This window comes from Epinephelus lanceolatus, chromosome 18, assembly GCF_041903045.1.
Source record: "Epinephelus lanceolatus isolate andai-2023 chromosome 18, ASM4190304v1, whole genome shotgun sequence".
In the NCBI taxonomy this organism is placed as follows: Eukaryota; Metazoa; Chordata; class Actinopteri; order Perciformes; family Serranidae; genus Epinephelus; species Epinephelus lanceolatus.
Genome location: NC_135751.1, coordinates 19,511,398 through 19,526,719, shown reverse-complemented (window position 1 = coordinate 19,526,719; position 15,322 = coordinate 19,511,398).

Genomic DNA, 15,322 nt, shown 5'->3' with positions numbered 1-15,322 from the left:
TTGAACTGCAGCCAGTTTCACTACGTACTACTCTGATAGCCCTGACAGATAACGAGCTAAGTTAGTTGATAACTCAGTTTTTTATTTCAATGCTGAGAGTGTTTTACGACCAAATATTCATATATAAATTTTCTGGTTTCTTGCTTTGCTGGTTACACATTCTTCATGTTGCGTTTTGCAAAGTCTGGGACCATATTGCATTTTAATAACTCAAATAAATTGCAACGATTTCAAGGCCCCATAGTGATGTATAATCATTACAGTACAGAATTACCACAGCTTTAAGTGGGTGCTGATGAGTCATAGACAGTAAATAAATGCCATGTTCAGTTTTATTGTCACTGGAAACCTATAAAACCTCGTTTGATCATGGCTAAGCTCTATCCATGGGTCTGAGATAACATGGCACATGCAGCATGGTAACATCAGGTCTTAATCAGCGCTTCACTGTGTACAGATCCATCCCTCAATTTCCTGCTCAGCCCTAGAGGGAGAGGAGGGATACAGCAACGAAAGCCCTAAAGAGAAACCCTGAAGGTCCACTGTGTTAAAGGAACTGGGAAGCAGATATTTCATTAAACTCTAAACGTCTTGGTGCCCCTTCAGCTCTCCTTGCGAGCGATGGATTAGTTCTAGGCCAGCAATAAAAATGAAAAACAGTAGTGAAAGATTTCTGGAATGCACAGTTTCAAAACAAAATGCCTTGCCATGGCTCAGTGAGCGCACTCAAGCTTTACAGAGAGTGCGTAGGAGTGCTGAGCATAAGTCTCTTGTGCCACTTTGAAAGAACTGTAGCAGAAATATTGGAATGGAATAATTCAAGAGCAGCATATTTCACTGATCTTATATTCAAGAGTTAGTGTAACCAGAGTTGTGTTCGGTTTAATAGATTCAGTCGCCAGCCTCTCCCTCGGTCAGAGATATGTGTAACCACAGGACTGTGAAGTTCAAGTGTGTAGCGTCCAATTCGATAACTGACCCTCCAGGAAACTGTAACTCAGCTCCCTGATTGTAGCCCATTGAATCTAATGAGCCAAGTAAGAGCAAAGAACTCTGTGCTCAAAATGTGAAATTGGGAAAAGACATTAACTTTGTCACCATATCTTCAAAAAGTGTACATGCACATTCCAGGACAAAAGAAAAACGCCTTATATCAGCTGTCACAATATGGCAGTAATAGGAGATTAGTGCAGTGGAAACACACAGTCTTTCCTTTTGCATGTGCTATAGTGATCACTAATGCAAGGAGGAGCTCTGCATCTCAGGAGTGAGTCTTAAATGTCAAGCGCTACACTTTCCACAGCTGCAGCAATGATGAAACCAAATCAGGAGCAACCATGCAGGAGAGTAGCAGGGAGATATCCACCAATTCACTGCGGTACGTCGATGATAGTAGGTCTCTAGAGGATACGACATGACAATAATGAATACAATAACAGTTTTACCAACTAATCAGCCAAGACAAAATGTATAACGGGCTGGTATGACTTTTGTATCCACGTATGCATCAGATGATGCCTCTGCAAGACAAAAGCCAGAATACAGCAGAGACACGTCACACACAAGAGCAACAATAGCACTGCAGTTTGACAACCAAATGATGTATCATTTTAAGACCACATAAAAGGAAAATCCTTCTTGTTCTTTCCTGGCCCGCTATTCTTCATCTCTGTCTTTTATCTCTGCAGTGGAACATAGGGCTCTCATTCGTGCAAAAGCATCACCCTGGAGACATGGATTAGGGCTGTTCCCGTAATTATGTTGTTGACAGTGTTCACTTATCAGATAAGACATTTTAAGTCCATTATCATAGCAGGCCGGGTAAAACTCACAACACAGAGAATTACAACATTTCAGTCGGTTTTTTTTTTGTCATGGAGTTACATTTATTGTTAGATATTGAAAGAGGAGATTAATTTTCGTGAGGATGTATCAGATACATTGTCTTGTTTTTCATATATTGTTGAATACATATTTTATTTGGATCCTCACATTACATTTGGGAAGTATTTAATATCACGCACCTTACCTGCAAGTAATAAGAGTTATGATGGAGTTTGGCAGAGTGATATATAAGATGCGAGATGCCACTCCTGTTGTGGATTTTCAGTTGTCCTACGTTCTTTTTGGGCATAATAAAGTGGATCAAGTCCCTGTACTCCTACTTGACCCACAGTCCTTTGATAGATAATTAAGTAACTAAGATAATATAGATAAGACAGGAGGAAGAAACTTGCCTCACAATATAATAGATAATATTTTCAATTGACAGAGGAGATTGAATCTGTCTCAATTTGAGCATTACATGTATCAGATTAGATGATAATATTACCATGAATCCAGATGTGTATTCAGATAGCTCTTATAACCTTAAGAAAGAAAAAAATACTATGTTTTATTTAATTAAACCTTCATATTAGCTGATATTTGTGCACCAACTGAATAACGCAAGTCCTTTTTAATTCTTTATTGCATATTAAAATAAGAGTCAAACGTTGTTTAATGCTTGTTTGCATGACAGCGCCTGTGATGTGGTCACTTACTGCAGCAGGGGAGAAAGCGGGTGTTAGTGTTAGGGCCAGAGTGGACCGTGGGTCTGAGAACTAAATCACAGTTTATCCCCAATCAAGCTCTGAAATCTGTTCCTATTCTTGGAAGCCTCGACACCACTGCAAGGCTCTGGTCTGCATTTACTTTCCCCTAAAGACTTTAGGCTGCATGACGACATATGGCTTGTTTACAAATGAAAGTCTACGCCTCGGCCTCAGTCAGCCCCGGATGCATGTCAGCTGTTTGCACAGTCACTTTGGCACCAGATGGTCACAGACACGTAATGTGAGTCTAATGGTAATGATTAAACCACAATGATGTCTGTGGGCGCGCTGAAATATTCCATACGATTATAACCATATGACATGTCTTTTCTCACACCGCCACAACACTAGAGCTGTGACCGCGCTGGAGGATGATGTTGTCAGGAAGGCATGACCAATCACTGTAGCAGACACACCTCGCTGCTTGTGTGTCTGACTTAAGTGTTTTGTGTGGAGAATGAAATGCACACAGAGGCAAACAGTGCAACACAGCAGTACAGTGCATGCAGTGCACATGCCTTTAAGCTCAGAGGCCTGGGAGTGCACATTAAGCTCATTAAGTCTGTGGTGGATTATGGTGTGTTGCAGACCAGGCACCAGCGTCCAGTGGCTGGGATACCTCCTCATTTTTAGATTGCAGGGAGGAAGTGGATAAATGAGGGTGGAAGAGCTCCTCCTAATCACTATCAACTCAACATTTCCTACTCATACAGATGGCTGACTCAGGATCCCGCACGCTTCATTAATATATAGAATAAGATGGCGTGAAGACTTCTGCCTTTAAACAGAAATAACTCATCTAATTCAGCTCTAATTCAAAACACACGTTTTAATTATGGAAAATCCTCCTTCAACGCAATGCATAATGTGATTGCACACACCTACACAGCTAAAAACAAAGCGCAACCACTAGCCTGCATAAAATGTTAGTAAGCAGGAGATCAGAGCTTAGATACAGCCAGCTCCCACGATAATCCAAAACAAGTTCATATTATAAACATCAGTATGAAGCCTGCAGCTTGTTTTTGTTTTGCCATCACGACTGATTCGGCACCACACTGGGGACTGTCATCCTGTCTGACAGCTTCCTGGAAAAAGGCTTCCCATGTAGCAAGATGTGTTTGTGTCACCAGGACTGCTTGGGGAGGCAGTGTGTGTGTATGCATCATTTAAATTTATGGTAATGTAAATGAGAAACAAAAACAAAAGTATTCAATTTTTTTAATGTTACGTGAATATATATGCATACAAATGATGGTGTTGGAATAGCAGTGGAGCCTGGATTACTGTAACGCTACATAAGCCTGTCTGCTAAGCTGGTGTCTGTGTGTGTTTCCCCACTGGGACAAATGATGCTTTGGAAAGATTTTTGATGATGAATTTTGACGTTCCTCTCCCATCTGTCTGTCTCACCACTTCTTCCCAAAGATTAATTAACCTTTAGGCTTTGGAAGCCAAATAATGACATGAGCTGTAGTGATTTTTTGCATTGCCCTGGCCCATAGCCCTCCTTTTTGCTGATGCTCATATGAGTATGCCTTGGCAGAGGATGGCAAACAGCAAATCTGCTAAACTGGAGCTACGCCTCCTAGTCAAAAAACATTATTTTGGGACGTTTCCAAAGCTTAACCACTGTAATAATAATAATCATAAAGAACCTGTTATGTGGGCAGACATGACATCATTTCATACAATAATTTTCTCTTGAGTGAGACCATGTATATCTTTTCTGTGTACATGTAAATCAATAGCAACCAGAGTGCATTCAGTAGAGTGCAGATCTCCATCAGCCAGCCAAGTGGCCACCTTGGCTGATCGCGGCCGCTCTAAACAATTCTTGTAATCCCTGCAGACTTGGCAGAGTGGGTTCCAGAAGCATCCCAGAAGCATCTCAGAAGCTAATAAATATGCGTTCCTTGTCTACTATTGATTGAGCTGCGGGGCATTGCACAGAGCAGATTGAGTTTTAATGCTAACTGTATGCGGCATTGTCTGCAAAATATAGATACAATATAACTATGAGGATGAATGCATTTTTAGTAGCTAAAACACAGCCAGAAGTCTGTTGACTGTAGGCCACAGCACAACAAAGTAGGAAATAACAACAACAAACACAACTGAAATAGACCAAAAAGAAACCATTTAACCATGTAGCCTACCTAATTATTTGTGGTAGAAGCACAAATACCATTGACAAATGACAATATTTGCAAGTCTACAAAAATTGCCAGCAGGTAAAAAGGAACACTTCATCCACAAAAAGACCATTTGTAAATGAATTAGTCATGTTTTACCTCGAATTTGTGAAGAAAACTTGAACATTTACGCCATAAAACCTTACTATTGAAGTCTGACTTTGAAGAGAGAATATAAGTTTCACTTTTAGTTCAGTTTTAAATAAGGTTTTAGTATAAATGTGTGTGTTTGGGAAGTACTGAGCATACGAAATATGGTTCTCAGTAAATCCATAAATCAAAATGTTTCCGGTTTTCTGTGGAGGGATGCACAAAAAACAAATATTTCTTCAAGACTGTAAGGCAACATGATGTACACTAACAGTACAGTAACTGACTGATTTACAGATTGTCCTTTTGTGGGTGAAGTATTCCTTTAATACTGCTGCCCTTCGCTGTGGTGTGCCTCTGGGTTCCAGTCTGGGCCCCTTTATGTTTACTTCATTACTATCTACATTTAGGCAGATACTAGTAATTCTTTTAAAAGATACTGTATCTATAATCAATGCTATGTTACCAAGCTGCAGACCATTGCAGATTACTTTTCAAGACCAATACACAACAACACAGGTTGACCATTAGCAACACATTTCCAGCAGCATCTGAGCCCCTAAATGTGGGCGTTTTTTAGTGACTCATCACTATTTTCGATAGTGGTTCTGCCCAAACATGGGTGTTTCTTTTTAGGGAAGGGGGGGTGCTTTTTAGCCAAAACATGATGTTTTTTCTAAGCATATAACCACACCTCAACCACGGCATGCTGAAGTTTTGCCAACACCTGTTTAATAAGGTGATAACAGCATTCTGAACATAGCAGTTGATGTAGCAGGAGCCTTCTCACCTTTATTTATAACGTTGATAACCACGACTGATACTCATTTAATAGAGTGATAACATTTTAAATGTGTGGTTCTATGTGAATAAACCTACTTTCACTATCTTACTAACTCTATGTTCTTTCTTTGGTGGTCTATCCCACAAATAAATTGTGACTCAAGTCTTATTATTGCGTAAATCATGTGACCCCGACCCCACAGACATCAGCCTGCGGATATTATCTCCTGTGGTACATAGCTGCAGAGAGGTCTGCATAGCTTTGTAACATTCCTGGAGTAAGTGAAGAGGACTGCTCGTGTTTTAGTAATGGGTGTGTGTAAAAAGAGGATGCAGGGTAAATGAGGTGGTGCTCAAGTGCAGGGAGGAAAAACAACACGCAGACAGCTGTTTCCACCCACTGCTCTGCTGTTAGCTTGTCCCCAGCGAAGGAATGAGCACTGACCTCAGGTCAACCTTGTAATGTATCCTTTTCAATAACATCCACTTCAGCTGTATGCTTAAACAGTAGTTTTATGGCACGTTCCGTGGATTTTCGCTGTCTCTCAAGGGAAATTTATTTGTTAGCCTTTTGTCACAGAATAGGAGCCCGAATCGGGTCAGCTCGCATGAAGCTTTTAGTGTAAATCCAGAAAATTGGGGTGACCTCCATTAGGAATGTGAGTAATTAAATAGCCTCGTGATCATGTGCTCCATCTCTCTCTGGACAATTGATCATCAGTGGGATTTTTGGAGCATCTAGATGCAACATTGTCATCATCATTATTTGGAGTGTTGTTCACGTCGCAGCCATGTTTTGGGTTGCTTAACTTCTTGGACAGTGGTACCAAAACATCTCTCTCAAAAGGCTCATTTATAAAATTGTGTTGCTGAAACTAATTTAACTTGCAGGGAGGTCATACTGACAATACAAAATTAAAAAGAGAGTTGATAAATTTACAATCATAGCTGTGCTCTGGTCATATATTCATAAAGCATTAGTAGGCATTTGTCAAAACAATGCACATAGCTCATTTTATAAGTAAAATCAATCTTATTATAGCTGGAAAAGAAAATAATGTCATTATTGTGCGCAGCTTAACACAATCACATTGCCGAGCACATGTGGGTTGAGTCACATTAAACTATTCAGCTATTTGCTTTTATTAGAGCTGCTGAGTCTGGGGTGGCCATGCAAATCCTCTTGCACCTAATCTAGTTAAGAATTTATTGGTCCAAACACTTTTATTGTATGAGAGTCTTGTTGCTTTTTGTTGCCCTTGATTGTTTTTTTATTTTTATTTTTATAATGGGATAAATATAACTTGGAAACACTGTTATATTCAGTGCTACAAAGGCGCTAGTTGGCTTCAGTTGATATGTTGAACTTCAAGATCATACGTACATAAAAAAAAACCCTCATGTGCTCGATGTCCTTTTTTTCATGTTTTTTCTTTCTCAGCAGGACAGAGAGGAGTGATAGGGCAGCAGAGGATCCGGTGGGGGCCCCCAGGACACCCGCCTCATGGGCCCCCTGCTCCATTCTGCTGCGGCCGTAAGCCAAGATTATTCCGCTGTTTGGTTCCACCAGATGCGGCAGCGCCACTGTATGGGCACTGTCTGGCCCTGATGAGCAGATCTAAGAGGGATTAGCGGGCTGTTGTGGTGGATCGGCAAGAACAGTGGGAGGCTGTCCACACACAGCTGTGTGTTTGTGTGTTTCATAATGCTCTGGCCTCTGGCCTGTCTCTGGCTTTGGCTCCAACCCTGAACCACCTTTCCCTCCCACTGACCTCACAGTTCAGGGAGCTCATGGACTGCAGACAGCAGGAACTCCGAACTTTCTGGAACCGCATGAAAGCTTTCAGAGAAACATGATTCTCCCTCAAGGATTGTGGAAGAGAAGTGCTCAGACAGAACCACTGTATCATCTGATGTGTTGTCCGTTTTTTTTTTTTTTTTTTTGCTTCAGTGGATGCAATTGTTTGGAATTTATACAGCTTCACAGACATTTCAAATATTCATCAACAAATAGTTTCAGGCGGTAATTCTTGGGGAAAGGTACAAAATCTTTATATTAATACTACATCAGTGGTATGTTTGCAGAACTGTGAGTCAGTGTAGTTCTTGGCTACCATTTAATCATCCTCTAAAAGAGAAAGAAATCCTTGTTTGGGTCTGAGAAACTGCTCCTTGATGTACCGGCACCCCCACTGGCACAGACAATTGCTTCTGTTCAGGTGAAGCTGCCAAGTTGTGTTTATGTCCTTTCAGTGACTGTGGTCATATTTCAAGTCGCCATAGCAGCCACTGTTAGCTGGTGACAGTTTCTATTTACAGAAAACAATCCCCATGGACAAAGACTTGGTGGAAAATGTCAGATGATAAATGTCTCATGGAAAGAAATGTCTCAACATACCAGCATTTTTTAAAAAAAAAAAACCTCCTGGAGAAATATATGAAACACTCTGCTACAAGTGTTGGAAAGCAGCAAAATCCAAATAAGTCATGTCATCACGAAAAGGTATTAAAACATTTTTTCATTGTTGGAGATAAAAACAGTGTTCTCACATTTGTGGTATGTGAAGAAGAAATATTTTTGTGGATTTTACGGAGCTTTTGGAAGACTCAAGCTGACCTAACCAGGCCTATTCAGCTTTTAGACAAGACCAAACAAGGTTGCTTACTGAAAAAAATGTGAGTATTAATTAAGGTCAGAGCCTCTCATGCTATAATCAGAGCGCAACACAAAGCTGATTACCTCCTGCTCTTATTACGATTTCATTTAACTACTTCCTACCATGAGACTCACACAGAGATAGGAGCACAGATACAGAATCCAGCAGCACCGTCAGTTCAAAGCTGTCTGATCTCATTCCATTGTTGACCCAGAGTTTTGTTTTTGGCGTGGGCCGCATTGTTTTCTCCGCTCTTTTTCTCAAAACACTTTTCCTCAAAGACTTTCCCAATGAATCGGAAAGTGGAGCGGTCAGGAGAAATTGCTGTCCTTCCAAAGTTTTTTTTTTTTTTTCTTGAAGGCCTTCGTCCGCACACAACATCGCTAACAACTGTTTGGATTCAGTGTCTCTTTCCTCTCACTCTCCGTGTGTGTCTGTGTGTTTGATGTCGTGGTTTGGCTGTCCTCTAAAGCGTTCATTTCAGAGTGGTTACTCTGGGCCTCATTTTGACTCACTGGCTGTCTGCCTACACCCTGTGGTCTACCATCCACTACAGCAACCGCCTGTGTGTGTGTGTGTGTGCGTGTGTATCTCTGTGTGTGTATATGTGTGTACAGTATTTCTTTTTGTGCACAAGTACTGTACATTCTGCAATATACTGTCTCTGATATATTCTCTTTGTTGTTCTATCTGCAAGATAGGCTTGTTTAGTCTGGAAACGGAGGTGAAGCATAAAAAAGAGCCCCTGGCTGTCAGCCAGCGCAACAACCAACCTCCAGTCAGCTGATGTTTTTCAGCTCCACTCATCACGCAGAAGCATACAGTATATTGCTGTCAGCTCATAAGCCTATTAATGGAAGGACGAGGAGCGTACATAGAACGTGCTCATTAATTTTTAATGAAATCCATCATCTTTAATCACAGTCAGGGCCGCACTCTGTGCTGACTGCTCATATAAGTGCTGAGCTTATCTCGTTAAAAGTGTTCTCGGTTCACTCTGGCAAATGAAGTAACTTCTGCTGCATTTCCGTGATGCCTTCCAGGAACAGATAAGCAAGGAGCTTCTTTTAAATTCAGCGTGCAACAGGAAAACCTTATTGTATGAGAAATGATGACTGGAGTTGCCGGCTTTGTGTTCTGGAGAGCCTGTTGATGTTCACTGCTATATCAGAAGTTTGCAACTGTAGAGATGAATGTTAAAAAGTTATATTTCTTATTTGTGCAGCAAATCCATCATCTACTGTACATTATTCAGTTTCTCCCTTCTGTAGACGAATGCTGTTTGTAGGCAGAAGAAGACTGTTCTAAATCTCCATGTACACAGCATTCTGAGCACCTTGCAGACAAAGGACGGACCAGTGACCACTAAAAGTCAGAGCCATCGACCTACATGGGGTCAGTGGTGAGCTGCTACCCCGCATATCTCATAATAGCTGGGTACTACCTTTCCTGGCTTAAATTCCAGCTTAAGTGTGATGTTAAATCAAGTACTTCCTATGGGTTGGCTCCACACAAGCTCTTTCACATCTGTATTTCACTGTCAGTGTTCAGTTCTGCGCTGTTACCGCAGTAATCGCAACACCACTTGAGAAGGCAACACGTAAATCATCTCAGATTCGTGTATATTTTATCATCATACAGTATAAGACCATACCTTTCTAGCTGCTTAGCCGGACAATGAACATGTCATCAACATTCTGACATTAATTTTTAAAAAAATTTTAATGCCTAAAAAATGTAAATTCTGAGGAAGAAAGAAGCTGCCACTTTTATTGTGGTAATTAACAGGTAATGTGACATCATATCCATTTCAAGAAAAGCAAACATGAAGCGAGAAAGAAGAAAATGGCAGATGAACCAAGGACACTCACATTTCACGTACTTAAAAGAAAATAAATATGTGGCGGTCAATGTACAACAAGCATCACAAACCTAATGAGCAGAGACAGCTAAATGTAGAAAATCAAGTTTACTTGAAAAAAATGTTATTTTTTATTCACTTTATTGTACGAGACCAGACTCACTCCAAAGACATCGAAATCCAGTGTCTGGGCAGTGACATGCGGCGTCAGAAACCAACGAAAAACAGGAGTCCTTTAATGTCAGCATGATACACAGCAGATTCCTGGAACAAGGACGAAAGTAAAGGCGAAGAAACTCCTAGTGGAGCAGGTGGGAGGGGTGGTGGATGGGTCCAACAAACACTGACTTTTACCCGAAGTGTATGATGTTACTTTTTTCCCATGGTCTATGTTATTCGTAATATCCAGTCGCAATACTTGATACTTGAATTGCAGTACTTAAAAATCACAACACATAATGAATTGGCACTCAAGAATCGTGACAGTATCAAATCAGGAGACAACCATATCTTCCCAGCCTTACTGACATCATGCCTAATAATGTGTTGGAACATGCTGCCATAAAGAAGCTACAACACAGCTTTGGTTACAAATTTTGTGGGTATTGAAAAGGCATACTTTTTCTGACTAGACTCCTCTTTGACTTGAGACGCACATTTTTTTTTTTTTTTTACAAGCAATAGTGTCTTTTTATTGTGCATGTGTGAAGGAAGTTCAGGCCTATTGCCTCTGAAAACATTTTCAGAATAACTGAGCCAGAGAATGACAGGAACTGTGCGGGGACCGACTGGAAGAGAGAAAGGAAGTGACAGGAACTCTTTGAATGGAGAACAAAGAGCCCATGGACCTTGGCGTTTATGACTCTCGATCTGCGCATGGAGCTCGTCTCTGCTGCATGGCTGTTTGAGCTGCTCTCTGTGAATCGGGCCGGGCTCTCTGAGTGTGGAGAATTGAATTGGTGTGGATGTTTGTACAAGTGAACGGAAGACAGCAGGGGAGGAAATGCTAATGATCTTTATGGGCAATAAACAGGACATATATCTTCAGGTTGATAGATGCACATGACCTTTGGGGTGATTTAGTTACACTTAGGAATCTGAGTGAGTGTCTGGGGAAGCCTGACGTCAAAAGGTCTTTTGGAGTTCTAGTGAAGCAGAGATGAGAAAACACAGAAGTTGAGAAGCTCTCGTTCAGGATAAACAATCTAGTCTTGATCTATTCTTTTCTTCCAGGAACCAGTTTCTGCTTCACCTCAGCTTAAAAACTCTTGGCACAAAATAATGTCCCAAAACCAACCTTCCTTTTCTGTGACTCACTAACATTAATACGTACAATTCAGAACACATCCGGCTGTCAGTGACATTTGTTGTAACATTATTGATCCTTCAGATATCTCTCGGTCACTGACCTGTGTGTATTTGTGTGTGTAAAACATTTAAAGCTGTCTGCGTCGCACTTTGTGATCAAAGCTGAGGAGTTTTAAAGGCAACGGACAGTTGGCGGCAGCCTTCACGGTGGATATATATACCACCCTCTGCAGCCCTTAATGGAGCAGAACACCCCCACCTTTTTTCTCCTTCACCTCCCATGAGCCTTCTCTGCCACTACCGGGCCTGAAGAGATGGCTTTGGGGCCCCTTCATCAGATAACACTGCGACTGATAAGGCTCGTCTCCTGCCTAGACGACTCTGAGAGAGGCATTCCTCGATGGTTATGGCCAACAAATAAAATATTCATGAACAAAAAAAAAGCTAAAAGTGTAGAAACATATTGTAACGCTGGGTATATAGTGACTGTTATTATGTGTGTTGATTACATGATTTTCTATTGAGGGAGGTGTCCACCGTAGGGGTATTGGCTGATAAGTTGTTCTGGGGAGGGGTAAGGAATGTTGGGGGTAAGTTACGACAGTTCACGACAGAGGGGGTGGGAGTGAGAGCGGGAGGCTGCGGAAGCTGTTGGCGGCATAGTGATTGAGGGGCAGAGTTCAGTGATAGTTAGAGAGCTGTTTTGTTGTTTTCCCGGGGACACCTCAACCTCGGGTTAGCTGTTGCTACGGCAAGGGAATAAATCGGGGCTCTGCTGAGCTAGCAAACTGCAACCTCGCCTCCTCCTCGTCCTTCCTCTACCCTCCTTGCTACCCCGCAACGCTACAATATTTTCAAAGTTTGATTTAAAGAAATAGTTCAACATTTTGAGAAGTACTCTTACTGGCTTTCTTGCGTAGAGTTACGTGGGAAGAATTTTTGCACTTCCGTTTTTCTTGTCTCAATGGGTTTTGTGAATGGGTTTTTGCTTTCATGTCTGAAATGAGGTCTGTGGTTAACATAAGATTAAGAGTCTTTCATGTTTTCTTCTACAACATAAAATAGCCCACCCGTGAATTTTGAAGCTTTTACCTGTCTTTATAGAGGCGGTTGCTGACAGGTGGCTAAATGACGGAGGTTGTTGGGGATACTGAAAGTCATTATGCCGAACATCGCCTTTACAGCCTTGCTGTAGTGGTGATGTTGATGTCATGCATTGTTGGTGAGGGTTGGTTAAACCAGACATGACCAAACTCCGGTCCTGATTTTGAAAGGCAAGCAGCTTGACTTTCAAAACGTATGGGGCTTGCCAAACAGTACTGGTTAATGAAGCAAGATCCGTTTGAGTCATGATGGCAGGACTATCATAGAGTTTGTAGACATGCACCAAGTGGGAACTATGCAGACGGAACCAATGTATTTTCATAAACAGATGGTAAACAAGCAAACAAATGGTTTCCTAACAATAGACATGGCCACAGCAACGAATCGTTACGTCGATAGCGAGGGCTACCATTTTCAGGAGTGATGATAAGTTGCATACTTTCCCACTGAACAATGAAACAGTTGTGTTTGTCTCATTTGTATGTGATTGTTTTATTTATTTTTTGATAACCCATATGATCCAAGAAGCAGCTGGCCACCAGGTATTTTCACATTATCTAATCTGGCCCCCCATTCAACAAAGTCAGGGATCCCCTGGTTTAGTCTAATGTTAGCTTTTTACTGCTTCAAAGATTATAAAAGTGGTGTTCATTTGTAAATCCCATTGGCTTTTCGTTGAAGGAACCAGGGCAATGCTAACTTCTGGGTTGGCCTACAAAAAATATGTCCTCCCTGCAGCACTCTAGATAATGCTACATCCAGGAGCTAGTTAGCTAGTTAACAGCTAACTTAGCTCAGTTCAGTAGTAACAAACTCTGCCTACCAGCACTTCTAAAGCTCAGGAATATCACCAAATGTAGCACAAGTAGACTATGCAAGTTTTTTAAACATGGGTAAGCCTGCTAGAACTAGGGTATAGACTCCTTTCCCATTGCCAGTAGATCAGGGCTGTGTATACAGCTTATGGTGGTTTTATATCTCTAACTTATTCAGTTTCTCTAAAACTCAGTGCAGACTAATTTGGATCGATGTTTGAGTGCTGCTTGGATGGAGATGGATGGTATTTTGTGGTGGTGCATCATAGCATCTCACTAGTAAAGGAGCTAAAATTAGCACATTCCCCCGGATGTTGTGTTACCATTAATGCTGATCGGAGCCAGAGGTGATAAATCGCTGTGACTACTGCAGAGTCATTTGACCCGGGTGTGAATGCCAATTAAAACCTTTCCCATTGCATTATAAAGCCAGATGTTAGCAGGTGTTAGAAGGTGCAGTGGGAAAGGGGCTTAATTAACACATAATATCTTGTTTGTTTAAGCCATGAAAAAACTGAAGCGTAAAAAAAGACATGATGTGGTCTGAAAAGGGCTTTATGTCCCCCTTTTTCTTAGCTGGGTGCAGGCACTTCCTGGAGTCTAGATTTAAAAAAAAAAAGAAAAAAAAAGAAAAGAAAAATAGATGTAACATGTTAATTTGTGAACTTTAGAGGTAGACAGAGCCAAGCTAGCTGTTCCCCTATCTTTCTAGTCTTTGTGCTAAGCTAAGCTAAATTGCTAATGACGCTAGCTACAGACATGAGTCTGGTAGCCTATTGATCTTTTCATCTACCTTTTGGTATGAAATCAAGTAAGTGTATTTTCCCGAATGTCAAACTTAAGTCTACACTTACAGTTTTTGAAAAATCTATTTTTCCTAACCAGCCTTTAACTTATTTCACAAAACTGCCAGGAAAGACTTTCCAGACGGTCTTAGTGAACATATCTGTCAATTCCAGCCAAGAAAGCCAAGGGATTTAGTTTGTCATCCTTTTCAACTGCTCCAACAAAAAAGTTCCTGACACCTGCTGATGTCAGTTTTTGATGAGTGGTCTGCCTCCTTTTAACCACCCAGTGTGGATTTCTGCAACAACTCTGTACCGTTGTGCTCCATATGACGCCCACATGTATTCTAATCAAAATGCTCTATACCTTCTTCTTGTGGTTATGGCTCATGTTGTAGCTTCACCACCAGATCAGGCAAAAACCACAATTTCTAAGAGATTTATCTTTCTACACCCTTGTGGTGTACCAAATGGCAGCCAGCGGGGGATCTGACTTCAACCAGCCATTTGTAGAAAACAAAGCCACAGAATAGGACCACATGTTTCACAGTCTCAGAAGGTATATGTTGGCTTCAAAGTGTTTATCCAGCAACAGCGTGTCATGATTTCTAGATGGGCAAAGTATACTGTATATTACAAAATACAACAATGAGACCTCAACTGTGTTCGCAGATGTATGCCAGTGTGGCCTGAAATTACATATTTATGTCACTTATTTCCACTCATGGACCCCTGCCAGCACTTGGAGGCATAAAACATAAAAGTCAGATGAAAACACATGTACGTACCAAATCCATGGAAAATACTTGTTTCTAATTGACAAATGGATGACCTTTTCGGCATAGTTCTTTTCTTATGGTATGTTACTATGGCATACAAGCCACAATACTCTCTAATGTGGGACAATAAAGTTCATAAGAGAGTTCTTTGCCTCTATCTTGTCCTATTTCCCTATATCAGGACATCTCAGTGTATTTTTGCTTACTCATACCTATGTGCTTTCTAGTTTGCATAGAAAAAAGGCCACATAATAACCCTGGATAGCACAACACACCTGATCCCACAGTTAGTGTGTGTGACGAGAGAGATGCTTTTAATTCTGAATTCATTTCCTTGAACTCCCCCTCAAA